The sequence below is a fragment of the Vidua chalybeata genome, chromosome 13 (assembly GCF_026979565.1).
Source record: "Vidua chalybeata isolate OUT-0048 chromosome 13, bVidCha1 merged haplotype, whole genome shotgun sequence".
Lineage (NCBI taxonomy): Eukaryota > Metazoa > Chordata > Aves > Passeriformes > Viduidae > Vidua > Vidua chalybeata.
Window position 1 is genome coordinate 181,341 of NC_071542.1, and position 25,549 is coordinate 206,889.

At 41.9% G+C, this 25,549-nt stretch overlaps 1 protein-coding gene across 11 annotated transcripts in view; it reads right to left on the minus strand.

Moving 5' to 3' along the window:
• HERC1 (HECT and RLD domain containing E3 ubiquitin protein ligase family member 1) overlaps positions 1–22,051 on the minus strand; it is a 103,056-nt gene extending 81,005 nt beyond the window's left edge. For 6 of the 11 annotated variants that reach the window (XM_053954251.1, XM_053954254.1, XM_053954253.1 and 3 more), the window contains exon 1: positions 21,913–22,049. The gene's annotated coding sequence lies outside the window, so the exon portion shown is untranslated. Of the gene's footprint in view, positions 1–2,303; positions 2,412–16,386; positions 16,498–18,232; positions 18,613–21,261; positions 21,572–21,912 lie in introns of those variants that run through there. The other 5 variants (XM_053954248.1, XM_053954246.1, XM_053954249.1 and 2 more) reach the window with 5 other exon arrangements.
• Between the last annotated feature and the right edge of the window lie 3,498 nt (positions 22,052–25,549).

Here is a 25,549-nt window from a genome sequence, read left to right on the forward strand (position 1 = left end):
CTAAAACACACCAGTACAAGATAAAAAAATCTCTCGAGTTACATGAACAGAGGAAGATTAAGTATCTGTAGAGGATCTAAGACCACTGCTTTGAAAGGCTAATGACTTCCTAACAACCCACGACCAGAAATCAAATGCCTGCTCCACCAAGTCTACCTAAAACACATAATTTCTGTCTCCATTACTTATTTTTAAAATGGGGATAAGTGCATCTCTACCCCATGAGTATTACAAGAATAAAACACTAAAAACAGAAAGAAAAATTGGAATATTACATGTGTCTTAACGGCCTAAGCAAAAGCACTTAAACATACATAATTTTACTACTAAAACACAAATAATATTGCTAAGTTCACATGTAGCTTTCCCCATCTCTAAAATGGTCCTACTCCAGTCATTACTGATAATTTAAAATACGCAGAGCACCCCTGTACTGTTTCCTTTAAAAAATAAAGTTTATGGCTACCTCAGATTGGTAAACTAAAGACAAAACCCAATAAAGATCTTTAGTCAAGTCAAACAAGCTGTTTCCTAATCAACTACTATGCATTTAATTCAGTTCTGAAACAGCAGAACAAGTTTTCACTGTTAAACTATTTTTCAATGCACAGATTAAGTGAATAAAAAAAATACTGTGTTATATTCTTACTATGCCAAGCAATCTCTCAGCAAAAATAAGACTTGACATCCCTATGCTTAATTAGCAACTAGATAAACACCTCCTTTACACAGTTTCCTAAAAAAATTTCAAGACTCCCACTGCCCCTTCAACTTACATACTTCCAACCCCAAAAACTAGTTTAGTCTTACTGTTCAAAGAACAAAACATACATGACATATTTAAATAAGAACACGGGATCAGAGAGGAAGACCTCACTACAGGTTTGCACTCGGAGACAAAAAGCTTTAAGATGTTTCATTTTAAAACACAACCACTGTGATACAGCCACCTAACAAACTCCTCACAGGTGCAAGGACACAGGAGACTAGCAATGCTATTCTGTCCTGTAGCACAACATTGTACAGCTTTTAACCTTTCACGCAAAAAAACAGATTCCTCTCAGAACGGGGAAGCAGTAGTAGACTGACCAGGTATACAGTCTACCTTTCCAGATTAAATACCTATTATGTTTTTCTCCAAAACTATGCGAGACTTAACCCTGAGATCAAAGTCCTCCACAGTCCCACATCCCAGTGGAGCAGATGTGGTATATATGGGGTCTCTAACAAGGAGCATTAAATTCGGCACACGTAAACTGATGTTTTATTATGAAATACCAGCATAGAGCACTCTGCTGAATTACAAATCTGATCAACCTCATAAGACAATATACACGTGTACATATAGAGATACATACAGGACATGTAAACTTGTATATAGAGCACACGGTTCCAGCTACAGGAAATTACACCACTTCTGGGGAAACAATCAGCTTAGATATGTGGCAACAGAAATTAAAATGTTTCAACTGCACTAAACCTCTCCTATATACTGTGAAAGGGAGAGGGCATAACAATAGGATTCTGCCCTTTAAAAAACATGAAAAGCAGCTTGTGTACAGCAGCATCTCAATGAAATTAATCATATGCAATTAAAAAAAAAACCCAAAAACAAAAGACAACAACAAAACACCTGCTAGGACTTCACTTTAAAAGACAAAATAAATAATCTCTAAGTAAAATTATACATATAATGCTTCAGTATTGCAAGTAGGAGCCAACAAATATGCCATGGGAAGACGGTGCAATTCAGATGACAGGTCTGGAGATACAAGGAACGCCTACCTACAGTCATGCACACAGCTGATGAAGGCAAACATGACAAATTTCAGACTGAATTGTGTGACACCTGCCGGGTCCACCTGACATGCACGTAGCCACAGATGCATTTAATATTTAGAGGAAAATGCGCGGCCACACTACAACCGCATTCACGACGTTCATGGGGAAAAATCACAGGCTCCGAGGACCTCAGCCGAAGCACAATGCAGAATTCGTACAGTTTATACCGCTTTGAAAAGGTACAAAAAAGCCCCCACGAAGGAAGAAAGAGCTGCCGGAGGACGCCCTTCCTTCTCCCACCCTCAGCAACAGGGCAGTGACACCGGACCGGCCCCACCTGCCTCCCCTTTTTCCTCACGGCCGCCCGCACCTTCCCCCGCTCCGGGACGCCCGCGGCTGCAGCCGCGGCCCTGCGGTGTTGTCGGGCGGGGAGGGCGCGGGGAGAGCCACCCCGGCCCTGGGCTCGCCCAGGCCTCCCGCCCCTGCCCGCGCTCCTCAGCGCCACGCGGCCGCGCGCTCACCAGGCAGCGGCGGCGGGAGGCGGCGGCGCTCGGCCCGGGAGCCCCGCGGGACGGGCGAGGCGCGGAGAGCGGAGCGCGGAGATCCCGGCGGGAGCCGCGTCCTCCCGACCCAGATTGTCACAGGGAAAACATGACGCGGGCAGGGAGCCGCCGATCTCGCGGGGCTACCGCGCGGCTCTCGCGAGAGCGCCGGCCGCTCCCGGCCTCCCGCGCGCGGGCACGCGCGGCTCGCCGCCGAGGCGGGAGCGGGAGCGCGGACAGCGCCCGGACAGCGCGGCTCACTGCCCTTCCGCGACCGTGAGGCACGGCACACAAAGGCTTCTGCACAAAAACGACCAAAGGAACAAGTCGGGGAAACGAAGCACCTAATTTAGGCCGGGAGCCTGATGGAATTGGTGTACGGGACAGTCAGTGAAAAGAAGAGAAATGGATGCCGTGTGCAGCGACAAACAGTGCAGAAAAGGCAGAACGAATCACATTAGTGGACAAGCAGGAGTGTATTAAAGCGTTTGCTTAAACAAAATGAACAACGTAACAACAAATAGTAAAACTGTCGCTGAGGGATGAAATTCCAAGTCTAAAGAAGGATAAAGGATACAGTGAACACTGTCACAGGCTTAGATGGTGGCAGCAACAACAGCACACCAAGACGAGCGAGGCCACAGCGGCAAGAAACAACATAATGAGAAATCTCAGTTATACCCACGTGAATTGGTGAAGTCCATACAATATTATGGATGTCGTGACTGAATCAGTAGACATTCATCGATTAAGTAAATGGGAAAACTGACAAGAATCAAGAGGAAAACTCTGCAAGAAGGGACTGCATATGTTTCAGTGCATCACCCTACAGCAGGAATACAATGGAAGCTTACAAAGACTGGTGATGTGAAATAGGTGAACAGGGAATAATTGTTTATGCTCTTCCAGTGGAAGAGCTAGAAGATAACAGAGGAACTAGTAAGTGAAACATTCAGAACAAGGAAAAGAATTGCTATTTATTCATGCATATATAATTAAGCTGTAGAACACCTTGATGCAGGACAAATGTAGTAGAAGTCTACCTGGACTCAAAAAGAGACTGGGAAAATACAGGAAAGAAAAATCCATCAGTTTACCAAAGCTATCTCCTCTGGTTGAAAAATGCCCCGGCCCACAGAAAGCCCTGCAATATCTGGGGACACTTTCCTCTGTGCTTGCTCCTTCCCAAGGCATGGGTTGATGCCTGGCTCAGACACGGTGCCAGTGGACCAGAGATCCCATCCTTATGTTCCTGTCCCATTGCCTATGTTCCCTGGATCTCTCCTCATTAGCCCTACTGCTTTATTCTGAGTTATGAATTGTTAGGGGAGGTCCCTAACAGTAGAGCTCAGCTCCCTGGAGGGAATGTTGCATTTCATGACACAAGTTCCAACCAAAATTGGACTAAATGTCACTTACCACTTTGGAGACGCATCCTGGGTATTGATGGCTTTTCATTCTGCCCCCTAAAAGGCAACTCAGGGATGCACAGCGTTTTGCATCAGAATAAAACTTGCCTTGCTTTGAAAAGTCTGACTCAACCAAGCCAAAAGTCACAGATTAAGAAAAAAGTCTCTGTTAGCAATTTACCCATGTAATATCAACCCAGAGGATGATGGTCAAGACAACCCATTTTTGTTCAATAAGTTCTAAGATTCTTTGTTGTTTTGTACCTCTAACTACACCAACTAATCTTTTATCTAAAATCATAGTCAAACTCCACTGTGAATGAGCAGCTTCTTTGTTGATGAGACCACCTATGCTAACAAATACCATCAAAATTGGAGTAAACAATAAAAACATTTTAAAGCATTCCTTAAGTATTTCAAATATGTCAGCTAAAGGATGCTGTATAAGAAATAAACTTTAAAAAAAAAATCAACAGATACATGAAAACACATTCAGTGCAGACATGTCCAGCAGATGTGCCATTCCACAGAAGAGAAAGAAGAATAAACAGACACACTCAGCAGTATGTGCTCTTCTTCAAGTTCACATGCCCCACGCCCACACACATTAGTCACAACATGAAGACAAAGTCTTATCGTTAACTGCAGCTTTTATGACTTGCAGGCTCCACCTGCAGCCAAGTATTGTATAATTCTCAAGGAATTTCTTAGGTTTGCAAATGTCTCCTGCTTTTAAGTTACCTACACTTAAATATTAAGTTCACAAAACCGCAAGGTTTCCTGTTTTGTTTGTCAAGTCTTTACCCAGCCCATCAACCACTCTGCAGTACTGAGAGTCAAGGGCTCTCCCCTTGCCATTTGCCTGGATGCAGGTGCAGGGGCTGTTTCCAGAGGCTCACTCATCTCAGAATTAAAGTTACACTGGAGGACCACTGCTATTGCAATGCTATGAATAGCTATTGCTATGAATAGCATCTTTGTGAATTCTCACATGAAGCTTGTTTACTAGATAGCAACTGTTAATATTTGATATCGTGAAAAACACCAATCACTTGGTTTTTAAAATTTTTAAAGTTTAATAATAATAAAATGGTTATAAAAATAGTAATACAATTAGAGTAATAATAATTTAGAGTTAGGACAATTACAAGACAATAAAAAGCAAAGAATTACGGATGTCCGGATGCTCTCGGGCACTTAAGCCACGACAAGCATGCCTTGTGAACAAAGGAATAACCTTAAAAGCAATAGCCTGTTGCATATACAAAACACTTCATGATTATGCATATATTTTATTTAAAACAAGAACTTCGTCTGGAACTTGTCAAAAAGTTTCTCTTAATTCCCAGGCACCTTTGAGTCTCAGTCAGGCTTGAAGAAGTTCGTTTCTGTTGATAAGGAAAGCCATAAATTCCTCTCCTCTGGAAAATTTAGAGGTTTCTGTAATTGTTATCCTTGTGCGAAGAATTCCTTGATTATCTCATCTCTTTCTTGAGATAGTTAAAAAGTATCTTACATAGTATAGTTTCTATTTTAACATTGTGTTATAACCTAAAAATACATTCAACACACTACTTGAGAGAATTAATACAGCATAACTTTCCAACATTACACATATAATATTCATTGTAACTATTGCGTAAAGCCAATCATAAAATATGCATTTTTCACAATATTAACTACAATCTTTGATAAGTCAAACAACCACAGTTTCTCTGTGGGATGTGCCCATGGGGAATGCCATGGGAAACTACAGTCATTTAACATAAGGCATTTCCCCAGAGTCCTCTGCCCCCCAGTGCAAATGAGCACATGCCCATCACCTGTCAGTTTATGCCTGTCATCTCCCCAAGTTGTGGAAAGTTCCCCGTTCTCCTTGTTTCTAATGGTTCCCCTCTGTAAACCACTCCTTCCCTTTTCCCTCACTGGCCCAGTTTATGTTACCCCATCCCTTACACCCTCTTGCCATTGGATCATTTGTACCCTAGGCACGCCTTCCCTCCCCAGTTATATACTCTGGCCCCTCCTTCCCCGGGGCTCTCGGAGTCTGCCTCCCCTGAGTGTGGTTGTCTCCCTGCTCCTATTTCTGCCTCCCTACTCCTCCGATCAGTCCTCAGTAAACCCACTTGGATTCCAGCAGCTCAAGAGTCCTTCCATCTTCCTGGTGGGGGTTTTAATCACTCTATCCAGGCACACATTGACCGGCCGTCTGAGGGTCAGCCCGTGGGACTCGGTCCAGGGTAGCCTATATTTCTCCTTCAGAGCTAGACCCCCAGTGCCTGAGCTACTGTCTGCATCTACAGCCAGCTGGACTCAGGAGCTTCCAAACTGCAATAAAACCCAGTGTGGCAAGTGATGCAGGATGAGGAGGTCTATTCCATCACTCTGTACTAAGCAGGCAAGTATTGTCAGAATTACTGAGAACCCAAACAAAGCAAACAGCATTCTAGCCTACAGTAGCTCCAGTACGTCTGAAAATAAGGACATAAATAAGGGGAACAAGTCTACATTTGCTCTGACACTACCAATGGCTGTCACCACAATTCAGCCACCTCATCTGAGAGTCAACTATCATTAAATGAAAACATAGCACTTGCATCCTTTGGAAATTGCAGAGGCTCCTGAAACTCATTTGGGTACCCTGAGAACATACCAGAGGAAAGATGAGCCCTCCAGCCACCTGCAGCTATATATTAACAGGCTGAACGTAACAAAAAAAATTGAGAAGAGTTTTATGGGACACCCCTAGACATAGGCCAGGAATACTTGAATCACAGCTTTTTTCTCCCCCTCCTTCACAGCAAGCATAACCAGAAGTATTCAAAACTACAGATCTCAAGAGTTCAGCCTCTAATGTCCCTGACTGCAGGACATTCATCCTCCATTTCTATTTCCAAAATAGTTTCCATCTTACCTTCAAAGCACAGAGGAAGGCCAAGAGCAAGCCCATGTGATTGATTATGAAGGTTTCAAGGGAAAGGAGGCTGTAGATGGTACCTCTGTTATCTCCGTGCTCTCACCTCTTCTTTAAAACTGAAATAATCCTTCATGATGCAGACCTCCCAAGTCCCACCTACAGTTTTCCTCCTTCCCAGCTTCACTTGGACTAAGGCAGATTTCTTCCAGCATTTAGCTCTACGAGACCTATTTTACATCAATGATTCCCTATTACTTTGCATGAGTTACTGCATTATTTATTAGTTTAAAATGTACTGTTACATAATCCCATCAAATGTACTTTTAATATTAAGCAATGAAGAGAAAGGTATAATGACAGAACGATGCACAATTTAATATCAAACATTTTCCTGACTGTTAGTAATTATCCTTTACTTTTTTAGTAACCACATTTAACTCTTCATTATCTTCTGATCCAAACATTTCACCAGGGCTATAAGCAATTCCACCCTCACTATTTTTGTAAGATCTTTCTTTATAATGCAGTGCCTAGGACAAGACCCAACATCCAGCATGAGGCTGTGCTATTTATCTAGGGCTTATTCTTAACTACTTTTCCACAATGCAGGATAATTTTGGATCATTACAGAAAATGGGAATTTATATATGAAATACCTCAATTAACTGTGTTTTGATTTTACTGACTTCTCTTTTTCCAGCAGACTTTGCTAACATTGGCATGCCTTGCTGTTGTCATGGCAATGAAAGGAGTCTGTATGGTTTGGGATGTGACTCAGAAAAAAATTTATACAGAAATGGGCCAACAATTACAACAAAGGACATTGAATGTTTCTGTGCCACCAGTTAATAAATGGTCAACGAAAAAAAAAAGAAAGATCCCAAATCTGAACAAATGATACTGAACAAAACTTGATCAGATAGAAGACACCAAATTATTACTGGTGACCCTCTCTTGCATTTAGGTCTCTGTGTATACCTTTATCCCCCTAAGAGTAATTAAAATCACAGTGATCTGCCTGGGCAGTTACTTAACCATAACAGAACCCAGATTTGCCCAAAAAAGCTAAGTTCTTAGTGTTTAGAAATATGGGAAGTCTTGTATTGTGGACTTATCCCAATAAAAACAGTCTCAAAGCCATCATCTTTGTGAGGGCTCATTCAACGGCAAGGCTCTTTTCATGGCTCACAATTTACGAGGCAAAAGGGAGTTGAGTTTGCCAATTAAAAGATGAGGAAAGGAGCTTGTGGCAGTCACTGAGGAGGTGTGGACAGAGCAGTTGCAAGCACTAAAAAACTTGACTAAAGACAACCTACACCAATCTATGAAGTACATGGAAAAATTATTTTTAGCTAGGCTAAAATTCCCATTCACCTATGTCTTCTATATGTTAATCGTGACAACACTGGCTCTTTTCCTGTGGATTCAAGGTATGTGAGGGGAGCTGTTACTAGATCATTTGCCTGGGCAGAGATGCCAAATGTGAAGGCACTGAAATATATGCATCTGTGTCAGTCCTTAATTTCATCTTCTGACTCATGTTCTGGAGTGATAGCTCCTCTGCCTGGCACTTCCTGTTCATATCAAGCTGAGCCATACCAAGTGTTAGTTATTAGAAAGCAATCTAAAGCCACAGCCACACGGCCAGCTGGCTCTTACCCCAGTACAAATCATCAGTGCCACATAATCAGCAGTTTCAGAGCACAAGATTGTAGGTAGTCGTGTCACTACTTCTACTGTTGGACTCAACTGTGAAATGCAGGGTAGGAACCAGTCTGAAGTAACCTCAAATTTAAGAACTAGTTCAATCCATGGCCATCCCTCCCTTTCTTTAGCTAGCTGGTAACTTTTTCAAACTGTTTCGCTCAGCCTAGCTTTGTATCAAGGTTCCACACCTCAGAAATGTCCTTGGCCAAGCCAAGACAGGAAACATTCCAGTGAACAACTGGGGAAAAGGCACAGGAATCAAGAGGGGTTTGCACTGGAAGACAATGAATGATAATATACTGGGGAAATTTAAAAAAATTATATGTGAACAACTAAGTAACAACTGAATTCATACACAAGACTAATTCCAAACTAATCCATGCATGGGTATGAAACATTTTGAGCATATGTGGCAAGCAGGTTACTAGGACTTCAAGAGGATTAGTAATTCTCATTACCTCAATATGGTAGCATCCAGTGCAGCTTAAATATTGTGTCACAATAATACTTATATGCATAAAGATAATGGAGAGTACTAATCAACAAGAGAATGGCCAATGGTCAAAGTACTATTCATAGGATTGCCATTCCCAGCTGCATTCTTATGGGTTGTTCACAATTCCTTTGGGGTCTCATGAGTGAATTTTGGTGCTCTGATCTAAAAACCCCTGTTGCACAACCCTGTAGTGTGTCTCCACTTCCCATGCTTTTAGCAATACAGTCAGGAAAAGTTCCTGTCACAATTGCTTTCCCCTCCCACACCTTGTAGCCTTTCCTATTCAGTGAGCAAGACCTTTGAATGGAAACAAGGAAAAAGGGCAGCACAGGGCTCTAACAACCCCACTGTGCTTACTACTGCAGACTCCAGTGTACATTTTTTTAGCTCGACATCTACAACAGACTCCCCGTCCTTTTGCATTTAGAGTGGAGAGGTTATCCAGCTTCCATGGCCCTGGAGCAACAGGAGCAAACAGACCAGTTGCTCTTGGCAGGACACAGGGGGATGGACCCAAGCTCTGCCAAATACAGTGCACAAGAGCTGTGTACATCCCCAGCAGCCTCAGAGCCCTCCCAAAAGGGAGCACCCGCAGGGTTGCACCTGTTAATATTCACAGAGAGTTGCATAATATCAAACTGGGCTCAGTAGCAAAGGAACGCTTGAGCTGTTTTGAGAAAGCACTGTTCTAGTTTCTTCAGTGGAATCCAAGATAGGTGAAAAGTTTAGGAAATAAAGACTAATGTTTATGCAATTCACAAGCACAGCATTGATCCAGTCCCCATTTCCATAACCAGAAAAAAAGCCTTTATTTAGAGGGTTTCAGTTAAGCAAAAGGCTTCAGTTTTTTTCATTGAGGCCATCTGACCTTAACTATGTCACCTTTGTTATTCCTCTCTGAAGTTACACATCTAAGTACTGGCACAGACCCATTTCAAATTACTCTAACCTTTTTGCACAAATGTAAAATATTATTATCCTTTACCACATTTTTTCCATGCAAGATGCTATGTATCATTTCTTTCATCAATAATTTAATTTTCAAAGTCAGAATATATAATAATCTTCTAAAAGGCATTAACAAATACTACACCTAGGAAAAGCATTTTTTTATAACTGTGACTTAGTTTTTCTTTGCAGAATACAAATGCATATAAAAGATAACTGTCCTCAAAATTAGCAACATTCCAAGACCATGATTACACACAGTACTCAGGTTGCGCCACATGAAACCTGAAGGCCTGAAAGATACTGAAAAACCTTTTGTCTGTACAGTATATTCAAATGCATTGTTTAGCATTTTTAGAAAGAATTTCTTTTTCCACATTATATAGATCATTCCTCAGAATAAACCAGATAAAATTTGAAAAGACAGATTTTCAAAAAAATCTTTTTAGGGAAAAAAAAAACCCAAACTACCAACTCTATTTTTACCCCAGAATTCCTCTTTCTGAACTTGAGCTAAAAAAGCAATTGATTTTTCTCCGAGTTTATCTTCCTTTTCAATTCTGACAGCTGTGTCTTCCTTGCTCATGCGCCATTCCACCATTTCACTACTTTTCCCTCCCTTTTCCTAACAGTTATTTGTCTAGTCCTCTAACTGCTGGGGTTTTTTACTGACTTTTCTTTGGCTTCTGTCAATTCATTAACATTTTTCTAGTCTTTAACTCAAAGTGAATATTCCAGCTGTTGTCTGAAAGGTGTACAATGAGGAATTATCCTTGTGCTTTGATGAATCAATGACTACTCTGTAAGGCTAAAAGCAGTTTTTCTCTTCCCACTATTTTCATATTTCCTCTCATTCATTTGTTCTTGCATTCAATTTTTTCTTCTAGCAAACACCACAACACAAATAATACCCTCCCACACCTTTCACTCTGAGATCTCACAGTATTTTTCAAAAAGAATCCTTTCCCTTAGATAGGGGGTGAAAATGTACAAATAGGATAGAGTTCTCTCATCCCAATATGTCTAGCATGTGTTTCAGTTCAGCATGTTACCTAATATTCTCCTTTTACAAGGAAACACCTGCTCATAGTGGTCTGTGTAGAAGGGACTGGTAAAGTTCCAAACTGCTTTTTCCTATCCCACACAGCTCCTTGGGCTGCTTCCACCACAACACCTGGCTACCGCTGGGCAAGGAACTCACCCACTCACAAGGGAGACTCAGAAGTGTAAAGGTCACTTTCCAAATGAATACTGGAAAAAAAATCTTTCACTTGGACTGCTATCATCATCTTCATTTCAGAGAGGTCAAAACTAAGCCTAGAGGGATGGAGCAACTTTTCCAGTACCAGGGTTTAACCCAAAAGCCCAGAGTTCTTTCCACACATATTCTGGTTTTGTATGTGCCATGAAGTCCTGGACTTGACAGACAGAATCACAGAGCAACTAACAGACATTTCCTCTTTGACACAGCTAATTCAGCCTTAAATCACCCAGAAAAGAGATCATAAAAGAAACGTTTATATCATGAAACACTAATGAACACTTCAGTCAATTCCACAATGAGAATTATGAAAACAGGTAGGAGCGGATAAAACCAATTAAAAAAAAAAAAAGTTTAAAAAGAGCAAGTCAAATACACAACAGACCATTTAAATTTACACAATTTAAAACCCCATCCTACACCTACTTTTTAATTTTCTCCAAATGGACTATATCAAGCTCTACATAGATAGTGTTAAATCAATTTAATTACAGAATCATATGGAAAATAACATTTAAAACCTTTCACTCCTCTTCCCAAGAGTGAAGCCAAACTACTACCCAACACACTTTAGTAGTTTTCTCTTTTTGTTTGTTTAAAAAAAGTCTGGAATTCTCCTAACAGAAAAACACAAAATAACCCCGAGTTTTGCTTTGAAATGGAAAGCAGTTCCATTATACAGAAATGTTTGGCTAGATGAATAGAAAGCTCTGCCCTTTGCACAAAAAGGACTGCAAAGAGCATCCTGTTTAACCAAGCTGGTGTCCTAAGGAACAGCCCATCAATACATCCTCTGAGTAATTTGCATATTTAGGATGGGATGTAAGTTATCACTATCTGAACTTTATAGATCATTTTTTGAATTATCTTAGAAATTCTTTATGTCAGTTTCCTGCTTCCAGGTGAAGCACTCACCAAGTTCCTATTCTCTGCTATCACATACAGTTTGCCATATCAATGTACAATTAGATACCTGCTGTGCCAGCCTTTGAGTGAGGAGAGGCTTTGGGATCCTTTTTGGTGCTGCTCTCACATCTGTATTTCAGTGCTGAATATTGGTGCAAAGTCTAAGCTATGGAATTAAACCTACTGATAAGACAGGTGCCAGAATGGCTAATTTCAGCCTGGTGACATGGGAACAAAAATAGTTATCTCTTTACTGGTGCTGTGGGGTGTCACAGAATAAAACCTCCAATTGTACTGGAAGGTACCAGGACATGGTACATGGACAATGCCTAAGAACAGTGGATTGGCCCACACCACTGCCATCTCCTACACCTCCCCTAATGTTTGCTGCCCACACTGTCCAACACAGTGATCCTTTCCCACCTCTCCCAGCTTCTCCTCAGTGTCATTCCCCTGCTGCCCTCATCCACTACCCTTCTCCCCTTTTTAAGAACATTTTCCATCTCTCTCATTGACATGTGAACATGTGACCCAGCCCACTGCACTGCAAGGCCAGCCAGGCTGCAAACACACTTTATTCTAGTTGGCCTCTGCTCAGTACACACAACATGACCAGTGCAGCAGCCACTGCCTCACACTGCCGGGGGGAACGCGTCTCCTTTGGGCTGGCATGGAGGAGCTCTAGTGGAACACTGTGATCTGGTGGTTGGAAAGGCAACGTGTCCCACTTCAGTGCTCATTCACCTCCTTGGACAAATGAGAAGCTCCAGCATCGGCTGAGTATAACAGAGAAGCTGGGGGAGGCACAGGAGTGAGACAGTTTGGTATTTTATTTTGTCTGCAATATTTTCAATGCCGGGATTCTAACTGACCCACCATCATTCACAAGCTTTCTGTTGGATATATAGCCATACACAACAGAGAACAAACTATTTTAATACCTGGAAATGCCATTCCAAGAAATGTCCTTAGCTCTTCTTCCATGTAACAGGTGTCTTAAGAAACATACGCCAAAGGAATTAAAACCAAAACGGATGTCATCCTTTCAATGCAGCAGTTGAATAAAACAATACAAATTAATATTATTGTTCATGTGCTGTTGGAAGAACAATTTTTAAAGTTCATGAGAAGACAAAACAAAAAAATCCCAGTCATTTACTTTGGCCATAGTTCAGAAACGATGCAACAGTCATGACCCAGCTAAACCAAAAGCATCAAGGCAGTTGAAGCAACATGGACAACACTTTCTATTACATTGCACACTTCATGTAAGGGTGTCCTCCTTGAATTAAAAGCTGAAATGCTACTGTGAAAACAAGGAATCAACACTATGGGAAGGTAATGCAGAAGTACCGTTTGCAGCAGCAGTAGTTTGCAGAAAAGTAATGGGACATATGGATTGAGAATGCTCAAAGGAAACCCCTGCTCAGGATTTGAAAGAGAAGGTAGTCTGAAGAAATATTGCTGGGTCTTGCCTCCAGATTCAAAGGACAGAGTATTAAGTGGAAATCTTTTATAAATACACTGGTAGGATTAGTGAAAGAGAGAGTGATCACTTACACCAGGCCTTTCCAAAAGCAGAAGTGTAGTCCTGGTGGCCTGGGCAAAAAGGAAGCTCCCTGACACAATACCCATCATACCCAGAGTACTCTGCTTGCTGGTTATCCATTACTGGAAACTCTTGGGCAGAAACAATGTGAGGACCTGTAGTGATGCTCTCCAGCACCTCTCTTCCAGGACCCCTGCACACACCCAGCCCTTAGGGTTTATCTTATGATCCCATGCCCTACCAGGGAATTATGGGGATGAAACTGTACCAGAGCTGGGCACTGGAGAAGAGATTAGGCCATCAAGCACATGGAGCAGGAAGACAACTAGGCAAAACAATAGTGAAATAACAGGGAGGGCAGGTATCTGCCTGTCCATCTTTCCACACACTGATGTGGGACATTTGAATTTTGAAACCAAAGTTCATTCCATTCCTAGCTGCTCTAACATGCCCCAGGATCCACAGCCATGCCCAAACTGAGGCAGAACAGATAGAAAGCCTACAGCAAGGAAAAGAGCACAGACATGGGCTCTTCCTTTGAAGCAGGCCACTGAGGAGGATTTTCAGGTTTTGCAAAGACAGGTATGCTTAGCTCTAAATTGAGAGAGAGTGCAGCATAGGTCAAAGCTCCTTCAGAAAAGCATCTGGCAGACATGCGTAACCCTCTCCTTCAGAGAGCTCAGGGTCAGACTTAATTCAAATCTAGATGTTCTCTTCTATCTGAAAATAATGGTTTTTACAGCATGAGAAATCAGGCTGCGCTGCACAATAGTTTAACAAAGAAACGTGATATGGGAGAAGGGCTGCGGGCCAATATAGGACAGGAAACAAAGGACAGCCATTGGATCCTAGTGGAGCAGCAGGGCACAGCTCAGGCATGCCAAAAGCAATTAGTGCCATGGGAAACAGGCCAGCCTGCCACGGCCAGCAGCCATCCCTGCACAACAGCTACAGGGCATCTGCACTGCAGCTTGACATGGTGCCAGCCATGGGGCACCTCCAAACACAAAATGTCACTTCATATTTTGGGATACTGGATCAGAGAACAAAAACACACCACCTAGCAAATGCCCAGCAACTTCTCACAGTAGTGAGTCATGATTTCCGTATCTTGACTATGAAGTGATGAGATGCTTAACTCCCCTTAAGTTGCAGTTCAGTAAGAAGTTAAGAAGGTTTTAAGCCTGTATTTAAAAATAAGCATGAATCTAGTCTTTTCATAAACATGCTTGATTTTTGTGAGCAAGAACCCACGTGACAAAACAAGTCAAGTTAATCAGTGTCTTGCTAAGCCTTAGAGGATATTTCACACCATTCTGAAAGCTGCCCACGAGTAGATGGTGCTCAGACACCATGTACAAACGTGGTAAGAGATTTTAAATAGAATACTGAAACAAACTGGCTAGTTTCTCTTATGTGTTAATTAGCTAAGCCATTTGAAGACCACATACATTTTTATTACGTTATGTCTCAGGTCTGCTGATCTTTAGCATTTGGATCAGAAGAAATCTTGGCTAACATTTTATAGCTCTACACATAACTTTTTCTGAAGTCACTGCCCTCAAAATCACTGTCCTATTTACATTTTTACTGAGCAAAATTCAAAAGTAAACAGTGTGTCACTTCCAAATTACTTAAGACTTAACATGTGCTTGGGTGAAAACCACAAGTCTGGCATGAATGTACTGCCTGAGAACAGCTTCATAACATGCACTTTCAACAGAGCATAAGAAAGGTACAGTAGTCATTAGAAAGAAAAATTGGTAAGGAGAGAAAATCTTTACTTCATGCAATTAGAATGATACTAGGACATTAATATGACCTGTCTTTTGGCTGGCTATTGCTGTACATAGCTATTAAGTACAGGAAAAGTTTACTCTAGATAAACATTATGAAAGCTTGATTAAAAGCAGATGCATAAAAATTGATTTGAAAAGTACATAAGGTTTTATAACTTTCCATTTTTTTTTTTAATTTGGTGGTTTCAGATTTTTTCCTTTTTTTTTTAACAAAACTTCTTGTGTAATCTTTTGTTCCCTGTTTCTCTAGGAGTTGTTCAGCAAAGCTGCTACAAGTACAAAAAAGTGTAAGAGGCTGGGTGGGGTGAAACCTATAGAAGGGGAAACCTATGTGAAGGAGCATTGAAACATTCTTAGTTTTCCTTTGCTACCAAATAAAATGTCTTAACTTGGTAACGAATGAACACTAGTGTTGATTCAATACAGAAAACTGGCTTTTCAACTGATTCTTAGACTCCCATGACAATGTTAGAAGCTCATTTTGCTCAATTTCCATAGAGTTTCCATTTCTTCTCAGAAGAAATATAGTCTGAGAGATAGTTGTAGATTTTTAAGCAGATTTTTCTTGATTTTATTCTTATTTTTATTAATTACTACACATCACCTTGAAGGTTTAATTAGTTTCAAAGCAGACTGAGATAGACACTGGTCCTAACCAAAGCCAAGAGAAATAACATTCCAGCTACCTCTAAATAATACTTACTATACAATGGTTTAATTGAACTCCCTAACAAATTATTTTTTTTTTTTTTTTTTTTTTTTTTTTTTTTTTACTTTGTCAACTGCTTTATCAGCCTTAAATTCAGGTGCAGAGATCCAATACTCAAAACACCTTTCAGAACCCACTTCTCAGGTCCTGGCACAGGTGTAATGCATAGCACAGCAAGCATTGCCATGTGAGGTGCATTTACTTGAATCAGAACCATCTGTGCTGCTCACAAGCAGTGGAGAGAAATGGAATCAGACTGATTTAGTCATTTAAGGGCATGTGTTCTATCGGCTTGCCAGGAAAGCCCCACTGAGCTCATTTGATGCTCATGTAGGAGACACGAACAAAGATAACAGAATACCTGTTTTGAAAGGTGCCTTTTGGTCCCACAAAACACAACTTTTTCTGGAGAAAAATTTGTTTGCTGCAGTCTCAGAAGAGGGATTGTCACTGATTCTTCCACTAAGGAGTGGAAAAGAATCTAATTCTTTTCACAATGTTCTCTAGGTGCAGAGTCAGGAACATAGGCCAAACCATGTGGGGACTGCTCAAAAAGTCTCCTTTAGGCCTTTAGTCACCCTTCTGGAGCCCAAAGGATTCCCTCCATCAGCCCTATTCTTAATGTGGGAATGTGGGAATCCCACATTTCCGTCAGTGCCATTTGGAGTGATAAGAGTTTTATCACTCAGGGTGCTGCTCCCAGGCTACATTTTGTGGAAGTGATGACAGAAGGAGAAGGAAATGTTACAGCCACCACAGCCTCAGAAGAGTATTTATCTGCTGCTTGCAGATAAATAACATCTTGCAGATAAGAAGTACCTTGTCAGCAGCCTCCCCTTAACCGTACTGTATATTGGGTACCTGTTAAGGGGGCAAAGGTTTCTCCCTAATAATCACCACTCAAACAAAAAGCAGCAGGCCGCTTCAGCTACGTGCAATGGATCACTTATCGGAGATACACAGAGCAGCTCCTGAACAGCTAGCAGCAACCCCCAGAATTCGGCCCTCTGATTTTTCAGCACGTTTTCTAAGAAGCTCTAATGCTCACAAAACCACTAATAGGGACAGGTCAGTCCTCCTCCTTGCTAAAATTCACCTCCTTGGCTGCTGATCTGTGTTTCCCAAAATAGCACTGTTATGCCAGAATCTTTCAAAGTTCCTGCAGATCATGCAGTATATTAAAGATCAGGCATCCATCCCCTTTTATATGAGCAGTAACAACAGCAACAAAGGGAGAGACAGACGCTTCAGATCTCAGCAGGTAGTAAGTACTTTAATTAATTTCAATTACAGAAATTGCTTGAAGCTGAGGCATGCAGACTGCTAGTGCAGGTTTTGTCATGAAGACCCTGTCCCAAAAGGCATTGAAAGCCACATCCCAGACTTGCAGGCAGCATTGCCATTTTTGTCACATTCAGGTATTGCTGTGCTTTTGTTTCAGTTTAGGTTGACAGAAGAGATTTTTATTGCCCTCTTCTGTTAATAAGAGTTTTCTAGCAGCAGATAGCTTCAGTGGTGTGAGACTCTGCTTGGTCTACCTTTAAAACAAGACATAAATTACTTGTACAGATAGCTCTAAAGACACATGGACTTGGTATGACATCCGGTGGTGAAAAAGCCTCTATTTCCCCACAGGGCTTTCTGGCCCATATAACTGTTACTTATCATGTAACTGAACTTACCAAAAATGAAACCCCATCTGAAACCTCCATTAGGTTTTACTTTACTCAGTGGAGCCAAAGCCATTAAACAGAATAAATGTTCATCATCATCAATGGGGAAAAAAAAGTTCTCAGTCCCATTTCTAACAGTCCATAGCCTGTTGATTTTCAAGACAAACAGAACAAACATCTGGAATTCTTCCAGTGACTTTTACAAGAAATAAAGTCAGTGCTCCTTGAAATGAAAAATCTGAGTGGAAGTACAGTTTGGGGTGAGGAGAACAAGGCAAGAAATCTGTATCAAAAGACAGTAAGAGAGGAACTCAGAGACTCTTGCAAACATACTCCTTTGTTTGACAATTTAGAGAGGTGTACTAGCACATTTATCTTCATTCTGCTCTCTAGAGATTTTGTTCAGAGGTCTTTCCTTTCCAGGTATTCTTACAGAAGATCACTGCTGTTTCTAAAGTGATTGAAACCCCACCTCCCCCATTCCATCTGCCCCAAACCATACTTTCCTAGGTAGAATATATGCACTGAACTTACATTTTCTGCCTCCTCAGTCCTTATGATGCAAAAAGCAAACTTTTCAATTTCATGAAAACAACATCATTTTTTTCCACAGTATTTTATGAAAAGCGAAAGCTGGCAGACTTTCCTTATGAACATATGGGTCTCACTGATAAGGCTATCACAAGCACTTAGTCTGTGCTATGGTATGCAGTCTGTGCCACCTCAGGTGCACTGCACCCACATTTGGCAGCCTCTAAGAATTCTTCCACTAAAAACAGCAACTTTGATATGAGCTAATGTTCAAAACCCTAGGTGTGACTCTACAATTATTAATTAGCATAACCAACAAACTGCCTGCCCTCTGAAGCGCACTCAATCCCTACAAAAAAGACACTGAACAGCAGGGACCTACTACACCAGGTCAAACTAAACAAGCTGCAGTTGCTTTTCCCCACCATTAAAAAAAAATTTAAAAAGCTTTTCAAGTGCTTTTCAGCACCTCATCAGAGCCTGCAAATCGTTCTACACATAATAGAAAACCATTTCCATAATTACTAATGGTCCCCAGAAAACTCACAGAATAAAAAATGCAAACCTGAAACCTAAGTCCTCTTTCACGGCTTCTTTCCTTCAGCGCTGTACTGGATCGTGGGAGAGTGTCTACCTCTGGAGGCAGCCCTGAACTGTCACCTGGAACCAGGCAACCAGCTCCTCCTGTGAGGACGGCAAAGTCCTTCAACACAGCTACTGGAGGTGCTGCAGCTTCTCTCTCGCTCCCTCTCCTGCACTTGGAGGTTGCTCAGAGCACAGGCAGCGAGCATTTGTCACTACCCTGGTGTTGATGGCTCTCAGCTGAGAAGGGGTGAGACCTCTGGTAGCCACAAGGAACACAAAGACTATTTCTGTATTTTAGCTCAAATGCCTTAAGCACACACCACTGTGTCTGAATAAATGGCCTCAGCTTTTAAAGCAAAACAAGGGGACACCCATTGGCTCTGAGTATTGAGACCCAAGAAATCACTTCTGGAATGGAGCTGCTACAGCAAACTATGAAAAGAAACTACAAGGAAGGAAACAAGCGGCTTTTGCTCCAGAGAGCAGAGGCTTCTGAAGGACAGAAGTGGTTCATCTTCACTGTGTGCAACTGAGACATCTCTGTGTGCAGAAAATACAGTTGTCCCTCCTGAAAGCAGCAGGTTCCTCTAACTGTTCCTTGAAAATTCTATATTTAGCAACTACAGCAAAAACTGAGGTCCTTGCAGCTCCACATACATGATTATTTTTACCCTTCCATCAGTAACACCAGGATACACTCCTCAAGAAAATCGTAAGTTGTCTTACATGCTCTAGAAAGCCCACAACTAGAGATCTAAATAATTTTATACACTTTGCTTTGCTAATTGATCAGTCATTTCGTTTACCATGGTTCCATTGACAATGGCATTATAGTCTCAGTATAGACTCTGCATTAGTAACTTTGCAAGATCCTATATCCTCCTGTACATTACACTTTTTCCAACATTATGCATATCAAATGGAATAGCTCTATGAATTCGGTCCTTAGGATTACAAAAAAAACCCAAAAACTTTAAATGTAGGTCAGTACTTGCATAACAGCACAACCTTGGGCCACAAGTCACAAGTCTGTTAACCAGTTAACCACAGGTCTGTCAACTTCTGACCCCTAGCACGACACACCATGTTTGGTAATTGATCTGCCCCCACCAACTGGCTTTGGATCTACTTCAACTACACAGCTGCCTGCTTTATGTCATTCCAGATGTCCTACAGACTCCTGTGGAATTTCTTCCTGGCAGAATAACCGAACTTCAGGAAAGGATCTGGAATCTTTAATTTGTTGATTTGCTCAAAGGAGTACAAATCCAGGCACAGACACACACTGTGCAGGGGACACTGCACATTTAAGTACTGACTTGCACTACCACTGGCTTGCAGAGTGCTCCTGTGCCAGACTCAGAAAAGCCGCTCTTCCTGCTTTGATCCAAGTGCAATGCAGGGAAACAGAGCATTCCGGATGACAGAGTAGCATTACATACTCCCAACTTCTCACAATCACGAGCTTTGAGTTATTCACATTTCAAAATCAGACTTCGCTTGTTGCAGATTTCTGAGGACTTAACTTTATATGCCGCAGCTTTTAAAGGCCCAGCATGAAGTAAGACAAGACTAAAGGCTGAGCACCAAGTCCAAAACTCCATCCTTATGTTGTTTTCTCTTGAATTGCATGACCAGGACTAAACCAAATTTAGCATTTCCTGTCCTTTGCTAACTGAATGAGAGGCTCTAAGCTAAAAATTAGAAAGGCTTTTCCTCACTTCAAAACAGCAAAGCTAATTAAATTTAAATTTCATAGCAATACATTACAGCATATTTTATGTATATAGAGTAAAGATTTAAAAAATAACAGAATTTCCTAAGAGCTTCTTTTTTACCAAATAATTGTTGTATTTAGACAATTCACATGCACACAAGATACTTCAAAAAATTATATTCAACAAAGCATTGTATGTAGCTCACAAGGTTCATCCTTGGGAAAAACGTTTTAGGAAATTCTGATGTGATACCATTTTTCTTAGGTTTTCTGTTGAGTGGATACATCCCACCCTAAAAAGGCTGTGACTGAGCACAGTTCCAAGTAGAACAGGAAAATGTCACACCTCTGAGATGGATGGCCACAAGTTGTAGCAAACTGCTATAAAAAGATAATGCTCAGTGACAGTCGCTGCACCTACCCCTCAAAAATAACAGCAAACTATACCAGCAATGACACTGTGAGGAGACTCTTAAGCAGGCTCTGGCACAAGGAGTTGCAGGTAGGAGCCAGGTCCGTGCTTAGGCTTCTGGATCACCCATGTTTCTGATACGGGGTACACTGTGTACAGGGCATGGTCACAGATCCCTGTGCACACAGCAGCCCCAGACCCACAGCCAGGCCAGCCATTCCTTCCCATCTTCTCAGGCAGCCAAAGCCCATTCCCCACTCCATCAGGGCTCCCCAGGGCCTCTCCTCAATCCACCCTTCCCTCGGCAGAGTTACTCACCGCGACAAGGACCATGACTTCTTGTCCATTTGAAACCTTCACGTTCTCAACTCATCAGGAGCTCTGCCTCAGGACCAAACTTCTGCCCCTGAGCCTCAGCAACCATACCTGGTCACTCCAGCAGGGGTACAGGTCCGGCCATCCCCTCCGACCCTTTGTGCCCCAGCTAGATGAAGTTTGCTGTAATATCACTTCATCAGGCTCATGATCACTTACAGGGGATGGTTCCCTGCAGCCCTGCCCAGTAATAAGGTGCACCTGACCCTCTTTAACTCCTCTCACTGAAACACACATGCTGAAAATTATGTATTACCTACCATCTGAGCACTAAAGCTGTTAAAGTTTGAAGTTCGTGTGAAGACAGAGTAGACATTTATGTGAGCAATACAGAATGTCAGCCAGTTACAGTGATCATAGAGAAATGAGACAGAGAAAAGAAATGCCTCCAAGTTCTTTGATTCTCAACGGAATGTTGTTAAATATATATCCTGCACATACAAATTCCTTGATTTACATACAAATATAGATAAGAGCAATACCTCTTACTAAAAGAAAAAATGAGCAAGCGAAAGTAAGTGGAGTAAGACAGCACAGACCAGAGGTGAGGGCAGCAACAGCAGAGCTGCTGGGGTCGGCAGTTCCTGGGCTTACCTCGCTGCAGAGGGTAGGGGAGACCGGTTTGAGCTGTGGGGACCTCGGTCCTGAGGGGGAAGCACGGTCTGTCGGGGCCCATCAAGCCCTCTCGGACCAAAAGGCGAGCCGGTGCCGCGGCGGCGGCTCCTCCGCAGCCCCAAAGCGGCCCTCCCGCCCCCTGCGGCCCGATGAGCCCCCCTCACCCCCAGCGGGCCGTCGCTGCGGGGCAGGGGCGGCACAAACCCGCCCCGGAGCCGCCGGGCCTGGCCCGCTCCCCCCGCCGCCGCTTCCCGCGCTCGGCGGCTCCAGAGCTGCGGCTGAGCGGCCTCGCCTCAGGCCGCGGTCTCGGGCTGGGGGAAACACAGACACACACCCGTCCAACTTTCCAGCATTTTATTAGCAAATAACAAATATCTCTGCTATTTTTAACAGTCTGTACTATTTCCAGGCACACACACCAAAAAAAAAAAAAAAAAAAGTGTTTCTCCTAATAAAAAATATAAGCAGATTAAAAAGCATCACCACTAAAATAACAATAAAACTAGCCAAATAGCCATACTTTAATAAAAGTACTCGTGGGCTTCTGTGGGTTTTTTTACTGTGCTTTTTCTTTTTTTTTTTCCCAGACTATCACTTAATTTCTCTCCAGGTTCCCTAATGCAAAACAGAATAATACATAGAAAATAGATTATTTTTAGATTTTTTTTCTCCCAGCAAAGCAGATTCTTTTAATGTTTCCTTTTCCTTCCCTTTTTTTTGTTGGTTTTTTTTTTTGGGGGGGGGGGTTGGGTTTTTTTTTGTTTGTTTGTTTGTTTGTTTTGGCCCTTTACTGAAAGGAACCTGTAGGTTGTTGTTCAAAACCCACTGGTGGTGAACATCAGACGAAGCCCAGCTCGGAGCAGGTGTCCTGCCAGTGCTGGAGGCAGCACAATTACACTGTGCCTCCCTGAGCAGGCTGAGCTTCACCTCACGGAACAGATAGGGCAATGAACACGGAGAACACCACAGCTGGGAAAACACTGTAAAGCTCCCTAATGCAACACCAACATTGGTCCTGAGAACAAGAGATTCTACACTCACAGCGTGCTCCTACCTGGAACAGTCAGGGAAGAGTTTGTATGGACACAAGTGCTGCATGCTGTGGTTTCTGTGCCATGAAGTTGCTTGGGAGCCATGTGCAGTGACTGAGTGCCAGAGAGAAAGGCCTGGCCTTAGCCCACCTGGGCACAAAGATGACTGAAGACTGAACAGTGAGCTGTCTGTAATGTCTTTGTTAAAACACTACCTTTATAAAGGTAGAATTAATAAGCCAGAGCTTCACACAACCTTGCACTCTGTTGGCCTTTCTGCTGTGTCCCATCTTTCTCAATAGTTGCTAGGATTTTACATGAGAATAACCCCATCTCCATGACAGCACAATCCTGATCCAACAACCTAACACCTGTTTTAACCAGGGCTTAATTTTCAGAAGTGTAATTTACTTACACATCCCACAATCTCAAATTTGGAAATCAAAAGTATTTTTAAAGTCCAGAAATTCAGAAAAAATACCACTGGCTTGGAGTCTGTTTGGTTTTCCACATCCTTGGGAAAGCAGGAAGCAAAATTTGATAGGTAAGTTCAGCAGCTTTTTATCCAAATATATATATATTAGTGTTCTGTTTATGAAAGATTCCCTCCAGACACTGTCATGGCTTAACCCCAGTTGGCAACTAGCCCACAGAGCTGCTCACCCACCTTTCCCTGGCCCTGGTGGGGAGGAGAATTGGAAAGCAAACCTCGAGGGTTACTTTGAGATAAGAACAGTTTTGTAATTGAACTAAATCAAAATATTATAATAATAATTATGAATAATGGAAAGGAAAAGAGAGTAATAAACCCCAGGAAAGACAAGTGATGCACAACACAACTGCTCACCACCCACAGACCAATGCCCAGCCCATCCCTGAGCAGTGACCTGTGGCTCCCAGCCAACTCACCCCAGTTTACATACAGAGCATGACATTCCATGGGCTGGAATATCCATTTGACCATTTTGGGTCAGCTGTCCCTGGCTATGGTCCCTCCCAGCTTTTTGTGCACTTCCTCACCAGCAAAGCATGGGAAACTGAAAAGTCCTGACTTATGGTAACCACTACTTAGCAACAACTAAAACATCAGCATATTATCATCAACATTATTATCATACTGAATCTAAAACACAGCACTGTACCAGCTGCTAAGGAGAAGATTAACTCTATTCCAGCTGAAATTAGGATACACTGAAACCTCAGGTTTCCCTGTTACTACTCCCTCTTAATACATACATTACTGCAACACGTTTTGAGGATTCTGTCTCAAGAATTACACAGAAAGGTCAGAAATATACCTTTTAATTGAATATGAAGAGAAGCCCATGTCCTGCACCTCATCCCTTGACCTCATCCCTTGACCAGCACACAGGCTATGGCAGCACAAGATATAAAATAAAAAGAAATTAAATAAGTAGTATAAAAATGCAGTGCCGTATTTGCAGAAACATTCACTCTCCAGTTTCCACAATTCATATATCCACATTCTCTTTCCTTTCCTCCAACTTTCCCAGACCAGGATAAGCTCCACAGGATAAGCTCCTCTCATACTCACTCTTCTCCACTGCTTTTTTTCCTCCTACCCCCTCCTCCATTTTATGTTTCTTCTATCAAATCCTACATTCTGTCTCTCTCCTCCAAAGCTTCTCAAACATTTCCTTCCTTTCAGAGAAGTAATTTCTTATCAACTGCATTTTAGTCTCCAGCTAAGCAAGGATACAAAGTTACAAATATAAGTAGCATATTTTTATTTCTTTCTTAGAAACTGGAAGCCATCAAAATTAACCTGATACTAGTTTTCAACACCTTCTGCTCTAAAACCTCAGCCTAGAGGTGACAAGTGTAAAGCCAAACAAAATCAGTTTCCTCATCCATCTATAGTTGTTTCTAACAGACTTGCTTTATGATTTTTAATTCATCAAATGGCAAGATAAATAGGAACTCCTAACAGCAAATACATTCAATGAAAAAATACCCTAGTCTATGCACATTTTTTGGTACCAATTGAACAATACTGGCTTAGAAACTAATATATTTTATATGGTGCAACTTCCCTGTGCAAAGATATTACATCAATATCAAAGTGCTTATTTCCTCATTTTGGGATACAACTCCCTAAATAGAATACAGATGTCTGCAGTGTGGGTTACATGTAAACAGCACCTACACAAATAGGTGTTAAAGAGTCTACAAATTGCTGAAAATAAATAATATTGACAACAATAACAAAGTCTAATAAAGACTATTTCTTCACATGCTTTAGGTTTCTAAATGCCCTTTTTTTTGGTAAGGCATCCTCTCATCATTCCGTGAAAATGTTGTATTTGGGTGCATGTAAATCACTACAGATTTTTTTTTCTGTTTTTCATCCAAAATTTGCCTCGGCCTACCTCAGTGCTACAGTCAGTTGCACTCACACTAACAATGGGAGTTGTGCTAATCCTCAGGCAGAGACCATGGCCAGAGCACAGTTCTTGTTGCATTTCAGAACTATTTACTGCCAGGTTCACAAAATCAAGGTTATGATATGTAACAGTGGCAGCAATAACAGAGTACTGCACACAGCTAATAAAACCTGTCAGATA